At 49.2% G+C, this 19,891-nt stretch overlaps 1 protein-coding gene across 2 annotated transcripts in view; it reads left to right on the top strand.

The window, feature by feature from the left end:
- The window catches only part of MECP2 (methyl-CpG binding protein 2), a 112,493-nt gene that overhangs the window by 41,509 nt on the left and 51,093 nt on the right, over window positions 1–19,891 (top strand). Inside the window, exon 1 of one of the 2 annotated variants that reach the window (XM_039328708.1) lies at window positions 1,422–2,468. The exons of the other annotated variant lie outside the window; for it this stretch is intronic. The gene's annotated coding sequence lies outside the window, so the exon portion shown is untranslated. Of the gene's footprint in view, window positions 1–1,421; window positions 2,469–19,891 lie in introns of those variants that run through there. 2 annotated transcript variants of the gene reach the window in all.

Raw genomic sequence — 19,891 nt, 5'->3', positions numbered from 1 at the left:
CTAGGATGGGCTGTCTGAACCTGCGTGATTATTTCCTGGAACAGATCTGAGTCCAGTTTCCACTCTGAATGATCCACTGTGACCCTGCTCAGGGAGTCTGCCTGTTGATTCGCCTCCCCCGATATGTGCTCTGCCCTGATGGACTTCAGGTTGGACTCTGCCCACAGCCCTATGGCCTGGGCTTCCTGCATGAGTGTCCAAGAATGGGTGCCCCCTTGTTTGTTTACGTGAGCCTTGGCCGCAATGTTGTCTGTCAGGATTAATACGTGTTTCCCTGATACAAGGGGGGAGAATCTTTGGAGAGCCAGGTGGATGGCCCTGAGCTCCAGCCAATTTATATTGTGAGCCAGGTCTGGACTGGACCACTGACCCTGGGCTAAGTGGTTCAGAAGATGAGCGCCCCAACCGAACAGACTGGCGTCTGTGGTGAGGGTGATCCTGATGGGTGCCCTTGGACAAGGCGGACGAGGTCCACCATAGGAGGGAGGACAGAGTGTGATGGGGAACCCTGACCTTCCTGTTGGAGGCACTGATGTTGCGTCTCTGAAAAGGCAAAAGGAACCACTGGAGGTTCCTGGAGTGCAGTCTGGCCCAAGGAACGATGCCCAAGCAAGAGACCATCTTCCCCAGGAGTTGGGATAATTGTACCAGGGGTACTCTTTTTTCCCCACGGATCTGCTGTGTCAGCTTCCGGATGCTGACTTGGCGCTCCTGGGAGAGATATACCTTGCATAGGCTGGAATCTATCAGAGCTCCTAGATGGAGCAGACGTCTTATGGGTGTGATGTGACTCTTTTTGAAAGTCACGGAGAACCCGTGATCCTGAAGTGTTTGGATTGTGATTGCCAGGTCTGACTGCCCTGATTGGAAAGATTTGGACTGTATCAGTATGTTGTCCAGGTAGTACTGTACCCGTACGGGTATCATCCTTAGATGAGCCGCCAGCACGGCCAAGATTTTTGTGAAGACCCTCGGGGCCGAGGATAGGCCGAAGGGGAGAGCCCGGTACTGGTAGTGTTTGTGTGCGTAACAGAACCGCAGAAACCTGCGGTGTTCCTGGATGATCGGAATGTGTAGGTAAGCCTCTGTCAGATCGATGGAGGAAAGGAAATCCCCCTTCCTGATACTTGCCAAGATGGACTTTAGGGTCTGCATCTTGAACCTCCTGTAAATGAGGAAGTAATTTAGACCCTTTAGGTCCAGTATTGCCCTCCAACCGCCTGAGGCTTTGGGAACTACAAATAGGATGGAGTAGAACCCTTCCCCGATCTGTTCCTGAGGAACCCTTTCTATGGCTCTGATCTCTAATAAATGAGCGATGGCTGTTGTGATTAGTTGTGTTTTTGATGCATTGTTTGAAACCGGGCACTGTATAAAACGATCTGGGGGAGAAGATCGAAACTCTAGGGAGAGACCCTGTCTTATGGTCTCTCTGACCCAGGCGTCTGTGGTTGTGTTCTCCCAGACGTTGTAAAACAGTGCCAGTCGACCCCCAATGGGGTAGTCCTCCTTGGCGTCACTTGGACCGCCTGTAAGGACTACTGCCCGATCCCCTGAAGGGGCGCTTGGTCTGGGACTGACCCCTGGCTCCACTACTCTGGCGGTCCTGTTGCCGATCCTGTCTGAAAGAATAGGATCGCGAGCCTCTGGGCCAATCCCAGGACTGCCCTGCCCGAAAGGGCTGTCTCCAATCCCAGGAACCGCTGGGATGGAATGACGGCCTACGGAAGTCCTATTGGGGCCATCTATCTGGTTTTTTAGAGGGATGGGCCATCACCTTGCGCTTGTCCTTGCCCTCAATGATATGAGGCTCTAGGACCGGACCAAAAAGGTGGGTGCCACTGTACCTAGATGTTGCTAAGCGCCACTTTGCCTTTAAATCGGTGCGCCATTGCTTCAACCAGAGCAGCCTACGTGACGCCACTGAGGCTGCAATAGATCTGGCCGAACATCTAGCCGAGTGCAAGGATGCATCCGCAATATATTCGGATGCTGCCACTATTTTCCCTATTGTTTGGTGCGCTCTGACCTAATCCAGGGGGATGAGCGCCTGGAGTTCCTGCAACCACATTATCGCCAAGCGTGCAAAGAAGGAGGATGAGGTTGCCGCCCTTATGGCCCAAGCCGAAGATTGGTGAGCTCTACGAAAGGAGAACTCGAACTTTTTGTCCTCTGCCTTCAAGAATTCAGCCATGTCCCCCGGAACGGTGGTATTGGAGAACAGAGAGATCAGCGGAGCGTCTACGGATGGAACTTCTAGAAGAGAAGCGGAAGAAGAAGAGACATTGTAAAGTTTCTTGTCTAAACTGCTCTGTGAAGGAGTGGTAGCTAGGGACGCCCACTGCTTTTCCACCGTAGACCTGAAGACTAGTGGGCATGGAATCTGCGGTTCCTCCTTGACCTTTTCCGCAAACAGAGGATTGGCTTCCCGGTTGGTTGAGGAAGAAGGTGTCTCCTCCTGGGCTGAGGTAAGTTTTACCGTGTCAATGGCCTTTATGAGGAGTGACCGAAAAATAGACGGATCAAAAAGACCGGAAGAGGTCACCTGTTCAGGAGCTGGATCCTCCTCCTCAGACAAGGGAGTGTCTGCTATTCCCAGTTCCACTGATCCCTCCTCCCCTAATTGTGAGGATGTCTCCGAAACAGCAGAGCTAGGTCTAGTGTCACGCTCCACCTGAGGTGGGGGAATAGATGCGGGAGGAGTAGGATGGGACTGCACCTGGCTACTCTCAGTTGATGACATAAACTGCCTGAATGCGTGGTGCATGAAGGCCTGGAATTGAGCCTGGGACCACATTTCCCTTTGGTCCCTGGAACTGGCCCCAACCTCTGTTGAGGCACACCTGGTCTCAGGTGGTTGGTATGCTGATGAAGGAGAGGAGCGAGGAGGACCAACCTGCTCGGTTTCCCCCCGAGGAGACCAAGGCCTTGGGGCATCCTGAGATGATTCAAATTGAGGTTCTGACAAAGGAGTATCCAGTGGGGCAGGGGAAACCATTTCAGTCCCACTGGATCTGAGTCTTTGTGCCTTGGAGAATTCTCTCTCCAATGCTAAGTGTCTCCTTGTGGCCTCTCGCTCGGCTGATTTGGAAGTATCTTTGGAAGACAGATGTTTGGTTTTAGCTTTTTTCTCCCCCCCCACGTCCAATTCTTCTGATCTGCGCTTTGCTTGAGCGGGGGGGGGACACTGGACTGAGAAGCCTGGGGCAAGGAGCTGTCTGCCATTGCAGTCTAGGTATTCCTGGACAGTAGTACCTAGAAATGGGGGGAGGAACCCAACACGCAGATCACAGTCAGAGATGGAAAACCGATCCTCGCTCTGAACAGAAGGCAATGGCAAGAGCAGCCAGGCAGTGTTCTAATACTGTCTGTACAGGCCTTGTGACAAAAGGTCACTGGCTAAACTGAGAAACAGGTGGTCAATAAAAGAATCTCTTCGCTCTTCTTTTCTAGGTCTTAGGGCCAGTTAATAACACCTTGGTCTGCTCAAATGCAGCCAAGGCCCACACCTGGAGTAGCCCCCACAAGTTTCACCACAACCACTGTGGATACAAGAATATCTTCCCCCCCTGAACAGGTCTGCTCACAGACCAAGTGACACAGGCAACAACTATGAGTCTGCAATAATGCAGGAATAACTGCCAAGGATGTTGCAAAGATTCTAGTTAGGCCTCCAAAATGGTGTCCGCCACGTGGGCTCTTCTAGTATCATCCGCGCTAAACCATGTGGTCAAAATGGCGGCCGCCCGGCCTTAAGGCTCGGAGAAGCAAAGGGAAACCTTGGCATCCTTTTAAAACGGGAGAATAAATAGTGCAGCAGGGAAACACGAAGAGGCTTTGATTCTTACGAATTCCTCCCCCGGTCCCCAAGCACTTGCGATTAGAAGCGCAGCCTCCGCTGCGAACCAGATGAAGCTGCAGTCAGGAATTCTCCCTCAAGATCTCGACGCGAGCAAATGGTCTCTGAGCCGAAAGCTGATCTCCATTGCTCAGCTGATCGGCGGAATTGTAAAGAGGCTACAGATCGGCGGAACGGGAGCTCCCTTCCGAACGAAGTCTGCAGCCTCCCCTTTTCAAAGCCCAAAGGGCTGCAGAGGAGGAAGGGCAGAGCCCTTATCCCCCCCCCCCAAGGCAATCTCCAAGGATTCCTAATTTGGAAGTGAAAGCCATCGGTTGATAAAATTTGAATTTAAAGGTAACTAATTTTAATTTGAATAGTCTAAAAGAACAAAAGGAAGAATCACGCTTAACTAGGGAGCCTTCTAAAAAGCGCCTTGTCTGAGCACGAGACTAAGACAAAACTGGGGAAGTCACACCCAGAAGGAGGCGTGGCAGAGTTTTTTTGTCTTAGTCTGAGCAGGTGGAATTAAATTACCCAATCAGTGGAGTCTACATCCATCCTGATGGAGAAACCACTATTCACAAACCTTTCTTTACAATGCTTGATAGTTTGTTATTGAACAATGCCTTCAGCAATTTTTCATTGTCACAATATTGAAGTAATGATATTACTTTTAATCATGTACTTTATGTAGTTTATATTATGTGTTTGTACATTTTAGTCCACAATCTTTGAACTTCATACAAAATGTATATTTGATAGATGCATGTTAGCGTAATAAATTAATATACTAAAAGGCCAATGATAAAATTAAAGTATGATAAGAGATCTATACACTATCCAGAATTTAATTGTACAGGTAGTCCTCACTGTACAGTAATTGCGCCTGGAATTTTTCATTGCTAAGTGATGAGGTTGTATACTGGCAGTTCTGACAATTCCTGGTCAACATCATTAAATGAATCACTGCATTGTTAAGTTTGGACTTCATGTGACCATGATTTCTAACATCCTGCCAGTTTTCCCATTGATTTTACCAGCAGGGAAAATTACAAATTATGATAATGTGATGATGAGACATTGTGACAGTTGGAATTTTGAGGACCGGGTCCTCATTTGTGCTGTTTCAAGTATGAATAGTGATTGAATGACTGGTCATTAACTGAGGACCACTTATACTAGCTTGCTGGATGAATTTGAATCCATTCCTTTTCGCTTAATCAAGAACTAAAAAATGACTTGTTAGTATAATCTGGAATTCAAATATGAGGTGATATTTTGCTAGGAATTTGCATAACAAAATTTAAGTTTGATATAAATATGTGAAATCTGATCTCTCTTAAAACTCAGTCCATTAATTCTTTATTAAATATACTGAAACAAAGTTTGTTAGAAGCAATAGACTCCTTAAAGATTGATTTTTGAAGTCATACTTTAAGTATGCTACAATAGGAAGTGCATTCTAGTTCTTATCACAGCAAATTGTAAAATGACTATAGGCACTCCCTTTTAACATTGGCCTTGTTTAGTGATTGTTTGCAATTATGACGGTGTTGAAAAGTGACTAATACCAATCCTTGCATTTACTACCTTTTCAGGACTATAAAGAAAAGGAAAGTTGAACTAAGATCTTAAACATTCAATTAGCAACCATTTTATTTAATAATTGAGTTGTCGGTTCCAAATGTTGCTAATGAGACTACCTGTATTATGGACAGTATGGAGACTTGGAGACTTTGAATTCTTATGCTTAGGGATTTTTTAGTGCCAAAAAATTATTTGTTACTTACTAGAAAGAGTTCATAACCATTCTTATTACTGTACTGTACTGTGCAATTACTGTACATTGAGGACTACCTGTACAATTAAATTCTGGATAGTGCATAGATCTCTTATCATGTTTTAATTTTATCATTGACCTTTCAGTATATTAATTTATTACACCAACATGAATTTATCAAATTTGCATTTTATATGAAGTTCAAATTAGATTGTGGACTAAAATGTTCAGAACACAGAACAATTACAAAAATTGGAATTTATTTAAATCTATTTTTAAAATAGCTTTTTCCATATAGTTTAATCTTCACTTTTGTAGTCAATTATTAGAAATACAGGTTACTTTCTAGCTTTAGTTCTATTGTGAATATGTCTCTATTTCTCCAGTTGCAGTAAATATGTTAACTCTATAATGAGCATGGCTGTAGCCATTTCCCTTCTCATTTCTAGGTTGCCACATAGAACGGAGGGAGGGGGGTTGACCAGATGCTTCACTAGTCAAAATAATCTTTTTTCCCCGTGGGAACCAAGGTCATTGGCTGCTTCCGAGACTAGGGACTGTTGGTTGCATAAAAAGCCCGCCAAATAATCATATTGGGGAACGTAGTTGCTTGCATAGCTTTTATGGGTGGAACATTTGTATTGGAAAATTGTTACTTGTGTATCCAGACTTGGTTTCACTCTTCACTGTGCCCATACTTTGTAACTAATAAACATGTTCTTTGAGGAATTTGCAAGCCTCGGAGTTCTGCTTTATTCGTTTCTGTCTGTCGGGATCATGACAAAATGGTTTGGTGCAGATAAGGATATGATGAATGTTAATATAGCAAACTGTAAATGGAAGTTTATTTGTTCTGTTTTTAAGACAGTTACCATTAATTGTTCTTGAAATTCATCTGCTGGATAAATATTTGTAGTGAAAGATTAAAGAACCGTTGATGAAGTCAGGAAGGAGAGAAGCTTTGCTTGGAATATGCAGACATATGCAAACTCATATTTTAGGAACTTCTGTAGATACATTTGTGTAGAAAGACAGACTTGTGCCAACTTGAACTACAAGCTAAATATCTACTAATTTTAAAGCACAAAAGTAGTCTTTCTTCTTTGCTCCTTTGAATATTTGTTCAAGACCAGGTCAGATCCTCTTAACTGTGCTCGCTTTCAAAACTGAATTAAATGTTTTCCCCTCCAATTTTAATTCCAGTGTCCTTACTTTCTTCTGTTTTGACTAATGATGGCGGCAATACGACAAATGGGTTACTTTATGTTTAAAAAGCAAAAATAGCATTTGATAAATTCTGCAGTGTTTCTTCCTATTATGATTGCTTATCCATTCCAGTGAAGATATTTAGTCAATGCTGTGTTTACATCTTTGTTTTGTTAAAACAAAATGTGATTTAGACATGGGCAATAACTGAGGTTGGAGATGTCCTAATTACTAAAGTATGTGCTTGTTCTAATTTTGAAATTCTCCAGCTCTCACAGCAGTGAAATGAAACTGCTGCTTTCTTTATTCTCTCAGTCTTGAATTTTAAGAGAAAGGACATAAAAAGTAGAGTGTATTTTTCTCCTTTGTTTTGTAGCATGAATTCAATAGTGTGTGTGTGTGTGTGTGTGTGAATTGCACTTGAGCTGCTAATTGGGCTCCCACTTGCTCATTCTCTCTGCCTATACAGTAATGCTATCAAACCATTCAGCAGTTTCAAAGAACTAGCAGGGCCTCTGTTGCACTAATCACTCCAGGCATTCAGCAGTCATGAACTCAGCTTATAAATCACGAGTCAAAAAGTACATTCTGTCATCTTGGTGGGTTTCTGAGCATTAAGAATAATATCTGTAGATACTATATTAAGCATTCATTTTGCAATATTTAGAACTAGAACTGTATTTGTAATTCTTGGTTGTTAATAATAGCTGAAAATATGCAGATAATTTGCTTTAAAAGCAATATATATTATTCATTATTACTGATTATTACATATATTGTTTATAAACAAAATGCTCATGTTGCATTTAAATATTAAAAAGTATTGGTGATGAAATAGAAAATTTAAATGACATGATAAGGCCAGTATTCCGGATTTGATCATGTTCTTTAGCTAGAGGGGAGTTAAACCCAATTTGAATGGAAAGCTGCATCTCCAGTATATTCTTGCAGGCTTACAAGCTGCAGTAGTTTTTCAAAACAAATTATCAATACAATTAATGATGTATATTTTGTAATAAGCATCAAAACTCAGCATCTTCTGGTGGTGGCTATCAGCCTGTTTTTTAAACTGCAAAAATATCAATCCTCCTAAGAGCACTTTTTTCTAACAGTATTTTCATTGGATTTCAATTTGGAATCGCGGTTGTAAAATATCCCTGTGTAAAAAACTTCTTTTTTGCTCTTACATTTAAATGTAATGGTATTGAATAAGTAGAATACAATTTTCTGGAAATGACATGATGCTTGAAAGGAGGGATATGTATGGAATGAAAATTTTAAATGTGCTTAATGGTGATGGAAATGTGCTTTTAACTTCAAAGGTGAAAAAATTTCAAGCTGTGTTTTATCTACTACTGGTTTAACAGTCAGATGTTTTTATTTGTTTATTCTCCAGCATGAGGATGGAGAATCCACAAATGGGTTTACTTCATCTTCCTGCCCAATAGACTAAGTCTGACAAGTTGCTACACCTCCTGCTGGGCCATTCTTCCCCAGTTTTCAATTTAGTCTTGTATCCAGCAGACGTGTTGGTTCGTTGCTCCGTGTCAGACCGTCTTCACGTTGTATGAAGCCCCATTCGTAGACTCTTAGAATATTTGAATCGCAGCGCTGGGATCAGCGCTGCAATATATCATCATTGTAATCGGATTTCTCCAAGCCTTCGCTTTGAAGCAACAGCTGCCTCAGGCAGTTTCTCAGCAGTGCATTAGGAGTCGCGCTGAGGGAAATCAGCCATCCGGCTGACTCCCGGGTTTGGAGAAAAGGAATGGTCGCCCGCAGCACAGCTGACCGGAGGGCTTCTCCGGACTCTCCTCAGTCTCCCGCAGGCCAATTGAGCTTCGGACTGAGGCGATTGCCTCCGCTGGATTTTCGGCACGCCATGCGACGGCCGCCATTTTGGAGACCCCTGCTTTTCTCCTCGGATAGATTGCTAAGGAGCCTAGTTCATTAGACAGACTTAATTTTTTTTTAAAAAATTTCCCCTGGGATTGTTAGGGGGGCCAGGAGGGCGGACAGCCTCGGCTTTCTGCCCTAGGATCAGGCAATCATTTTTTCCTTCGTCCAGGGCCCCCCCAGCCATATTCCAGCCGGCTGCCATTTTGAGCATCTGCTTGGCGCCACACTGACTTGGGGGCAGATCCAGGCCTATGTCTTTTCTGCCAATCCTTGCTTTCATAAGATTGTTAGTTGATTAAGGTCATAAGGATATTGGGCACCTAGGCACCCCCCCATCCGTGACTGATTGCCTCCTTGCTGCTTGATTCAGACTAGGGCTTGGAGGACAGCTGCCTAACAATTTATAGCAGCACCTCCACATTCTCCAGCAGGATGGCTGTAGAGTCCAAATGGATGGGTTCTATGACGGCCTTCCTGCCTGGCAGACTGGGTAAAAACTTCGGCCACACCCCTTCCTTTGGGCGTGACCCCAGTTTTGACTCAGTCTCGTAGCCTGGTAGAAGTGCGAGAAGCAGCTCTTAGGAAAGAAAGAGATTTCAACAAAAGAAGAGAATCTCCTCTTCCAGTTTTTCCTCCCCTTTTTTTTGCATTAGCAAGCAGGGATCTCTGGCGGCTGAATAGGATACCGACGGACTCCCAGCAGGATCGTCGGAGTGGTGAGAGGATCGTCAGGGCGGTTAGCCAGGGGGGCTCGGGCCGGTCACTGGATCTCCCGCGGATTCCCGACCCGCCAAACAGCTGTTTGGCGCGGGGACATTTCCCGGATCGCTCGCCGATTCCAGGCCCGCCGGGCAGCTGAGTGGCACGGATGCCACTCCGTCCGGCGAGGAGCTGAGACGCCGCTCAGCGCCAAACAGCTGAGTGGCGCGGGAAATACAACCGGCGGCCAACGGAGCCGCTGATCAGCTGAGCGGCGCGAGAAGCGCAGCGCGCCCAAACCGACCGGCAGAGCCTCAGCACCGTTTTCTCCAGCAGGATGACTGTAGAGTCCAAATGGATGGGTTCTATGACGGCCTTCCTGCCTGGCAGACTGGGTAAAAACTTCGGCCACACCCCTTCCTTTGGGCGTGACCCCAGTTTTGACTCAGTCTCGAAGCCTGGTAGAAGTGCGAGAAGCAGCTCTCAGAACAAACTAACTTAACTTAAAAAAAAAAAAAAAAAAAAAAAGGGAATCCCCTCTTCCTCCAGTTGAACGAAAATTTGTCTGGCAGCGGATAGGACTCGAGAGAGGCAGCCGGGATCGGCGGATTCGTGAGTGGGGCGTCAGGGACTAACGGGAGGCTTGGAGCCGGACCGGATCGCTCGCCCGCCGATAACCGGCCCACCGAGCAGCTGTTGGGGCGGGGGTTTTCACTACCGGATTGCTCGCCGCTCTCCGGGGCCGCCAAACAGCTGAGCGGTTCGGGCGATAGAACGAGGCGCCGCTCAGCGCCAAACAGCTGAGCCGCGCGGAAAGCGTGATTGGGGCCGATAGAACGAGGCGCCGCTCAGCGCGAAACAGCTGAGCCGCGCGGAAAGCGGCTAAACCGCGGCGCCGCTCGGCATAGACCAGCGGAGCGGCGCGAGAGGCAGAACCAGCGCTAGAAGTGCCTTCTCCTTAGAGGAGAGGCGCGGTCCCTCAGAGTCAAAGATCCGCCATTGTTTGAACCTCGTGGATTCCCGGGCTAACATTAGGAGGCGTGGTTTCTTCCCCATTCGCCATTTTGAGCGAACGGACCTTCCCGCCGTTTTCCCTTGGGGGCGGGGCCATCCGGACTACATTCCCTTGCAGACAAAGGGGCAGCCCTTAAGCAAAAATCCGGGATTATCGCAAGAAGCTGAGACAGGAGGAAGGAAGAGGGAAAAGGAAGAGAACCTTTCTGATCGTGGTCTGCTGCCACAGCCACAGACAGGGGGAGAGAGAGGTATAAACTGCACTTTCTCTGGACTAAGTGAGGAGGTGAGGAGGAGTATTTTTCTCTGACTGTTCCTATAGTGACCTTTAGTCACTGCCTTGCAGGATCTTCTGTCCAAAGACTCCTGTCTGTCCGGCCATTGTTTGTATAGGCAGAGGAGGGCTCAGCCCCAAACATCTGCATCTGATCTGCGTATCCTGTCCCCCACTCCAGGCACTACCTACTCGGGGTGTCTGGCACAATGGCAGACAATGTCTCGTATTCAGTCACACAGGTCCCTCAATTGTCCCCCCCACAGCAGCAACAAAAACGCAGATCTTCTGAATCTGAGGTGGGGGGGAAGAAGAAAGCTAAAACAAAACACCTTTCTCAGAAGGGACAGTCTAAAACGGCTGAGCGAGAGGCTTTGAGGAGACATTTGGCTTTAGAAAGACAAATTAGCAGGGCACAGAGAACCAATGCCAATGGGACAAATTCGGTTTCCCCTGTCCCAGCGGTGGCACCCAGCACAGACCCTACTGCCGAGGAAGTGCTTAAGACTTGGTCTCCTCCTGGGGAAACTGAACAGTTAGACTCCTCCAACCCCTCCTCACCAGCTTCTTCACCCGACCGCACCCCAGCGCCTCACTCTAACGACAAAGCGCAGGAGGGCATTTGGTCGGCACAATTCCATGCATTCATGCAGGATGCATTCTCCCAGTTCATGGCTTCTAAGGGACAAGTGGCCTTTCACACACCCCGTAAGGGTCGGGCTAGGCCACCCCCTACCAGCACCTCTGAAACTTCCTCTCAACTGGGAGAGGGTGACTCAGTGGACCTCGACATGTCAGACATGCCCCTCTCGGAGGACGAGGAGACGGCACCTGAGCAGGCAACGAGCTCTGGACTCTTTAACCCAGCGCTCCTAAAATCACTCCTGGTAAAGGCTGTTTCCACAGTCAACCTAACATCAGTACAGGATGAGAAGCCCTCAACAAGCAAGGAGGCCAATCCTCTGTTTGCCAAAAAGGTTCCACAAGATAAGTACATCCCATGTGCGGAGGTCTTCATGACCACGCTGGAGGAACAATGGTCCTCACTTGCAAGCCCACCGGCACCAAACAGCGCGGAAAGAAAGCTTTTCAACCTATCTCCCTCCTTCTCTAACATGTTAGAGGTTCCCACTGTCGATAACCCATTAATCTCATTATTTTCTACCTCCGCGATTCCAGGAGACATGGCGGAGGTCTTGAGGCCCGAGGAGAAGAAATTTGAACACTCACTCTGGCGTTCCCATATGGCTGCAGCCTGGGCGGCCAGAGCAGCCACTTCCTCATCTTTCTTCGCGAGGGCCAGCATCATGTGGCTGAGGGAACTGCAAGGCACGGTGCCTCCAGACCAGGTCAGAATACACCAAACATTGGCCAAGCTCCTCGCGGCCTCGCAATTTGTCTCAGACGCTTCACTGTACGCAACAAAGTATGCGGCTAGATCCATTGCGGCCACAGTGGCCTCACGTAGGCTACTATGGCTCAAAAATTGGAAGACAGACCTGAGGTCCAAATGGCGTCTTTCGACGTCCAAATACAGTGGAGTAGACCTATTTGGTTCCATCCTAGACCCACATGTCAGCGAAGGCAGAGACAAGAAAAAGATCCTAGTACACCCATCAAAGAAGTTAGACAGGAGAGGCAGTCAGGACTTCCGGAGACAGGGTTCCCGCCCAGGAAGCCCCTGGGAATGGAGGCAGCCCTTTCGATCAGGGCAATCCTGGGACTGGCCCAGAGGCTCACGATCCTTCTACCCCAGACAGGATCGAACCCAGGATCGCCAGAGCCCGGGAGCCAGGGGCCAGTTCCAGTCCAGACGCCCATATAGGGGAGCGGGAGGCAGATCCTTTAAACGCACCAAGTGACGCCAAACAGGATACTCCCATTGGGGGTCGGTTAGGAAATTTCATCAGGGTCTGGGAGCAGACCACGACCGACTCCTGGGTCCTGGAAACGATCAGACATGGCCTGACCTTAGACTTCTGCTCTCCCCCACCAAACCGGTTCATCAGATGTCCCATCTCCAGAAGAGCACACAAGACGAGGCTGATAACTTCGGCTATAGTCCACCTCCTGTCAATTCAGGCCATAGAGAAGGTACCAAAGGAGGAGGAGGGAAGAGGATTTTACTCTATCCTCTTCGTCATCCCAAAGACATCAGGAGGGTGGAGAGCAATCTTGGACCTGAAGGGCCTGAACTATTTCATAAAGTACAGGAGGTTCAAGATGCACTCCTTAAAGTCCATACTAGCCAGCGTCAGGGAAGACGATCTACTATCCTCAATAGATCTCACAGAGGCGTACCTACACATCCCCATCCACCCCAGCTACCGGAAATTCCTCAGATTTACCTACGCGGGGCGACATTACCAATACAGGGCATTACCCTTCGGACTGTCGTCAGCACCAAGGGTATTCACAAAGATCTTAGCTGTACTAGCGGCCCATCTCAGGTTGATTCCGGTTCGCGTCCAGTTTTATCTGGACGACATCTTGATTCAGTCCAGATCTCGGGAACAAGCAAGGACAGATCTCAAGACCACAATCCGAACCCTACAGGGGCACGGATTTTCGGTCAATCTAAACAAGAGCCACCTCATTCCCTCAAGGAGACTGCAACACCTGGGCGCGGTGATAGACACGTCACAGTGCAGGGTATTCCTTTCCCAGGAGCGACTGATCAGCATATCCAAGCTAATCCACCAAATTCAAAAGATCAGGAGAGTGCCCTTGCTACAACTCTCGAAGCTCCTGGGAAAGATGATATCTTGCATGGGCATCATCCCATGGGCAAGGCTCCACTCGAGGGAGTTGCAGTGGTTCCTCCTACCCTACCAGAGGAGGAACCTCAGCACCTCCAACAGGAGTGTGCTGGTACCAGCACAGGTGATGAAATCACTAAAATGGTGGCTATCCCCCATGACACTCAAGGGGAGCATATTCAGGGAACCGAACAGGGTCACGCTCACGACAGATGCGAGCCTGTTCGGATGGGGAGCCCATCTGGGGACCCAGATAGCACAGGGCCAGTGGGGTCAAAAGGACCTGTCACACAGCATCAACTGGCTAGAGCTCCGGGCCATACACCTGGCCCTCCGTCATTTCTCACACCTAGTAACGAGGAGACACGTCCTCGTGCTTACAGACAATGTAGCAGCCAAGGCACATGTAAACAAGGAGGGAGGAACGAGATCAGTGGAACTAATGAAAGAAGCATTGGTTCTGGCTCGGTGGGCAGAAGCCAATGTGAGTTCCATCAGAGCGGAACACATCTCAGGGGAAACAAACACCCAGGCGGACTCCCTGAGCAGAGCCAAGGTGGACCAGTCGGAATGGCGTCTGGACCCGGCTCTCTTCGAGGAGATCTCCCGGAGGTTCGGACAACCGCACCTAGATCTATTTGCCAACCACAAGAATACACAACTCCCCAGGTTCTTCTCCAGATTCCCGTCCCCGGGATCGGAGGGAACGGATGCTCTCAGGTGCCGGTGGCCGGCGCAACTCCTGTACGCCTTCCCACCGCTGCCACTAATACCGGCAACCATACGCAAGATGATCCTGGAGGGCGCAGAAATGGTCTGCATTGCCCCTCACTGGCCACGGCGCCCGTGGTTTGCCGACCTCGTGGACCTTTCGATATCACCTCCGTGGAGGATTCCCCCGGACAGGGTAAAACTCAGTCAGGGCAAGCTTGTACACCCAGATCCCCAGTGGCTACAACTAGCCGCTTGGCATTTGAGCGGCAAAGCTTAACTAAACAATCTTATTCTGCAGGGGTGATATCGATCATACAGGCATCACGAAGGGCGTCCACCAATAGGATTTACGACGCTACATGGAAGGGATTCTGCAGGTGGTGCGCTTCGCTTCACCTAGACCCGACCGCAGTATCTATCCCCAATATCCTAGACTACCTATTGGAGGGTCTTAATAGGGGCCTGTCAGTCAATACCATCCGCAGACAGATATCGGCCCTCTCAACCGTACTCTCCTGCGACAACTTAACTTCCCTAGCACAACATCCAGCGATTAATGCCTTCTTAAAAGGGGCGTCTAACACAAAGCCCCCAGTCATACACAGGTACCCGTCCTGGAACCTGCCTAGGGTCCTTCTAGCCTTGACATCTGCACCCTTCGAACCTCTTGAAACATGCTCACTCCATCACCTATCACTGAAGGTAGCTTTCCTTGTGGCAATTACTTCGGCAAGGAGAATTTCAGAACTAGCAGCTCTGTCAGTAAGGAAGGATCTGTGTACCTTTTTCAAAGACAGGGTCGTTCTTAGACCAGACCCGACCTTCATCCCGAAGGTAAATAGCACCTTTCACAGATCTCAGGAACTTACGCTTCCTGATTTCTGTCCAAGACCCAAACATAAGCTAGAACACAGATGGCACAAGCTAGACGTACGGAGAGCACTGTGTTTCTACGTGAAACGCACCTCGGCTTTCCGAAAGACTGAAGCATTATTTGTGTCCTTTCAACCATCAACTATGGGAAAGAAGGTATCTTCTTCCACCATAGGCAGGTGGATCAGAGCCTGCATAGCGCAGGCCTACGTCTCACAGGATTTGCCAGCACCCACTCAGGTGACTGCCCACTCAACTCGGAGCGCAGCCACATCTGCGGCGTGGCTAACGCAAGCTCCGGTGGAAGAGATTTGCAGGGCCGCAACCTGGTCCTCACCTTCGGTTTTCATTCGACACTACCGTTTAGACTCCCTAGCAGCAGCAGACGCGGCTTTTGGCAGAAGAGTTCTTCAACAGGTCGTATCTGCTCAGAGTTCGGTAGCCTAGACATTCCCTCCCAGGGGGACATGAGGGCTTTGGTATGTCCCATCCATTTGGACTCTACAGTCATCCTGCTGGAGAAGGGGCGTTGTCTTACCTGAACGCCTTTTCTCAGCAGGATGATGTAGAGTCCAAGCCCACCCAGAGGATAGGTCTAGGCAGGGATATAATAAAGATATAATAAAGAGCTGCAAGGTTAATTCCAACAAAGTTTCTCGCCTAAGTCAAAACTGGGGTCACGCCCAAAGGAAGGGGTGTGGCCGAAGTTTTTACCCAGTCTGCCAGGCAGGAAGGCCGTCATAGAACCCATCCATTTGGACTCTACATCATCCTGCTGAGAAAAGGCGTTCAGGTAAGACAACGCCCCTTTTCTCCCCCAGCGGAGAGGCGCAGCCCCTTAAGGACAAAAAGAGCCACTCAAGCCGGTTAATTACCCTGTCGCTGGCTATTAAGGACCGCCATTGTTGGAGCCTCGTGGCTCATCCGGCTACTATTGGGAGGCGGGGCTTCCTCCCATTCGCCATTTTAAACGAGCAGTTTAGCCCGCCGTTTTTTTCCCTTTACGTTAAGGCATTGGGGCAGGAGGAAGGAAGAGGAATAAAAGAAGAGAACTGCCATCAGTTCTGAGCGTGGTCTGCTACCACAACCACAGACCGGGGGAGAGAGAGATATAAACTGCACTTTTGTCTGGACTAGGTGAGGAGGTGAGGAGAAATTTTTTTTTTCCCCTAACTGTTCCTATAGTGACCTTTAGTCACTGCCGTGCAGGATCTTCTGTCCAAAGAATCCTGTCTGTCCGGCCATTGTTTGTATAGGCAGAAGAGGGCACAGCCCCAAGCATCTGCATCTGATCTGCGTATCTCATTACCCCATTCCAGGCATTGCCTACTCGGGGTGTCTGGCACAATGGCAGACAATGTCTCGTATTCAGTCACACAGGTCCCTCAATTGTCCCCCCCACAGCAACAACAAAAATGCAGATCTTCTGAATCAGAGGTGGGGGGGAAGAAGAAAGCTAAAACAAAGCACCTTTCTCAGAAGGGACAGTCTAAAACGGCTGAGCGAGAGGCTTTGAGGAGACATTTGGCTTTAGAAAGGCAAATTAGCAGGGCACAGAGAACCAATTCCACTGGGACAAGCATGGTTTCCCCTGTCCCAGTGGTGGCACCCAGCACAGAACCTACTGCCGAGGAAGTGCTCAAGACTTGGTCTCCTCCTGGGGAAACTGAACAGTTAGATTCCTCCAATCCCTCCTCACCAGCTTCTTCTTCTTCACCCGACCACACTCCAGCGCCTCACCCCAGCGACAAAGCGCAGGAGAACATATGGTCGGCACAATTTCAGGCATTCATGCAGGATGCACTCTCCCAATTCATGGCTTCTAAGGGGCAAGTAGCCTTCCACATACCCCGTAAGGGACGGGCTAGGCCACCCCCTACCAGCATCTCTGAAACTTCCTCTCAACTGGGAGAGGGTGACTCAGTAGACCTTGACATGTCAGACATGCCCCTCTCGGAGGACGAGGAGACCGCACCTGAGCAGGCGACGAGCTCTGGCCTCTTTAACCCAGCGCTCCTAAAATCACTCCTGATAAAGGCAGTTTCCACAGTCAACCTAACATCAGTACAGGATGAGAAGCCCTCAACAAGCAAGGAGGCCAATCCTCTATTTGCCAAAAAGGTTCCACAGGATAAGTACATTCCATGTGCGGAGGTCTTTATGACCACGCTGGAGGAACAATGGTCCTCACTTGCGAGCCCACCGGCACCTAACAGCACGGAAAGAAAGCTTTTCAACCTATCTCCCTCCTTCTCTAACATGTTAGAGGTTCCCACTGTAGATAACCCCTTGATCTCATTATTTTCTACCTCCGCGATTCCAGGAGACATGGCGGAGGTCTTGAGACCTGAGGAGAAGAAATTTGAACACTCCCTCCGGCGTTCCCATATGGCTGCAGCCTGGGCGGCCAGAGCAGCCACTTCATCATCATTCTTCGCGAGGGCCAGTATCATGTGGCTGAGGGAACTGCAAGGCACGGTGCCTCCAGACCAGGTCAGAGTACACCAAACATTGGCCAAGCTCCTCGCGGCCTCTCAATTCGTGTCTGACGCTTCACTGTACGCAACAAAGTATGCGGCAAGATCCATTGCGGCCACAGTGGCCTCGCGTAGGCTACTGTGGCTCAAAAATTGGAAGACAGACCTGAGGTCCAAATGGCGTCTTTCGACGTCCAAATACAGTGGAGAAGCCCTATTTGGTTCCATTCTGGACCCACACGTCAGCGAAGGCAGAGACAAGAAAAAAATCCTAGTACATCCATCAAGGAAGTTAGACAGGAGAGGCAGTCAGGACTTCCGGAGACATGGTTCCCGCCCAGGAAGTCCCTGGGAATGGAGACAGCCCTTTCGATCAGGGCAATCCTGGGACTGGCCCAGAGGCTCACGATCCTTCTACCCGAGACAGGATCGAACCCAGGATCGCCAAAGCCCGGGAGCCAGGGGCCAGTTCCAGTCCAGACGCCCATATAGGGGAGCGGGAGGCAGATCCTTTAAGCGTACCAAGTGACGCCAAACAGGATACTCCCATTGGGGGCCGGCTAGGAAATTTCATCGAGGTCTGGGAGCAGTCCACTACCGACGCCTGGGTTCTGGAAACGATCAGGCATGGCCTGACCTTAGACTTCTGTTCTCCCCCACCAAACCGGTTCATCAGATGTCCCATCTCCAGAAGAGCACGCAAGGCGAGGCTTATAACTTCGGCCATAGCCCACCTCCTGTCAATACAAGCCATAGAGAGGGTACCAAAGGAAGAGGAGGGAAGAGGATTTTATTCTATCCTCTTCGTTATCCCAAAGACAGCAGGAGGGTGGAGAGCAATCTTGGACCTGAAGGGCCTGAACTATTTCATAAAGTACAGGAGGTTCAAGATGCACTCCTTGAAATCCATCCTAGCAAGCGTCAGGGAAGACGATCTATTATCCTCAATAGATCTCACAGAGGCGTACCTACACATTCCCATCCATCCCAGCTACCGGAAATTCCTCAGATTTAACTACGCGGGTCGGCATTACCAATACAGGGCATTACCCTTCGGACTATCATCAGCACCAAGGGTATTCACCAAGATCTTAGCTGTACTAGCGGCCCATCTCAGGTTGATCCCGGTTCGCGTTCAGTTTTATCTGGACGACATCTTGATCCAGTCCAGATCTCGGGAACAAGCAAGGGCAGATCTCAAGACCACAATCCGAACCCTACAGGGGCACGGATTCTCGGTCAATCTAAACAAGAGCCACCTCATTCCCTCAAGGAGACTGCAACACCTGGGCGCGGTGATAGACACGTCACAGTGCAGGGTATTCCTTTCCCAGGAGCGACTGATCAGCATATCCAAGCTAATCCACCAAATTCAAAAGATCAGGAGAGTGCCCTTGCTACAACTCTCGAAGCTCCTGGGGAAGATGATATCTTGCATGGGCATCATCCCATGGGCAAGGCTCCACTCGAGGGAGTTGCAGTGGTTCCTCCTACCCTACCAGAGGAGGAACCTCAGCACCTCCAACAGGAGAGTGCCGGTACCAGCACAGGTGATGAAATCACTAAAATGGTGGCTATCCCCCACGACACTCAAGGGGAGCATATTCAGGGAACCGAACAGGGCCACACTCACGACAGATGCGAGCCTGTTCGGATGGGGAGCCCACCTGGGGACCCAGATAGCACAGGGCCAGTGGGGACAGAAGGACCTGTCACACAGCATCAACTGGCTAGAGCTCCGGGCCATACACCTGGCCCTCCGTCATTTCTCACACCTAGTAACGAGGAGGCACGTCCTCGTACTAACAGACAATGTAGCAGCCAAGGCACATGTAAACAAGGAGGGAGGAACGAGATCAGTGGAACTAATGAAGGAAGCATTGGCTCTGGCTCGGTGGGCAGAAACCAATGTGAGTTCCATCAGAGCGGAACACATCTCAGGGGAGACAAACACCCAGGCAGACTCCCTGAGCAGAGCCAAGGTGGACCAGTCGGAATGGCGTCTGGACCCGGCTCTCTTCGAGGAGATCTCCCGGAGGTTCGGACAACCGCACCTAGATCTATTTGCCAACCACAAGAACACACAACTCCCCAGGTTCCTCTCCAGATTCCCGTCCCCGGGATCGGAGGGAACGGATGCTCTCAGGTGCCAGTGGCCGGCGCAACTCCTGTACGCCTTCCCACCGCTGCCATTAATACTGGCGACCATACGCAAGATGATCCTGGAGGGCGCAGAAATGGTCTGCATTGCCCCTCACTGGCCACGGCGCCCGTGGTTTGCCGACCTCGTGGACCTTTCGATATCACCTCCGTGGAGGATTCCCCCGGACAGGGTAAAACTCAGTCAGGGCAAGC

The sequence above is a fragment of the Crotalus tigris genome, unplaced genomic scaffold (genome assembly GCF_016545835.1).
Source record: "Crotalus tigris isolate CLP2741 ecotype Arizona unplaced genomic scaffold, ASM1654583v1 scf7180000024383.4638030, whole genome shotgun sequence".
Taxonomy (NCBI): domain Eukaryota; kingdom Metazoa; phylum Chordata; class Lepidosauria; order Squamata; family Viperidae; genus Crotalus; species Crotalus tigris.
The sequence above is the reverse complement of the archived record's forward strand: the minus strand, read 5'-3'. Positions and strand labels throughout refer to the sequence as shown.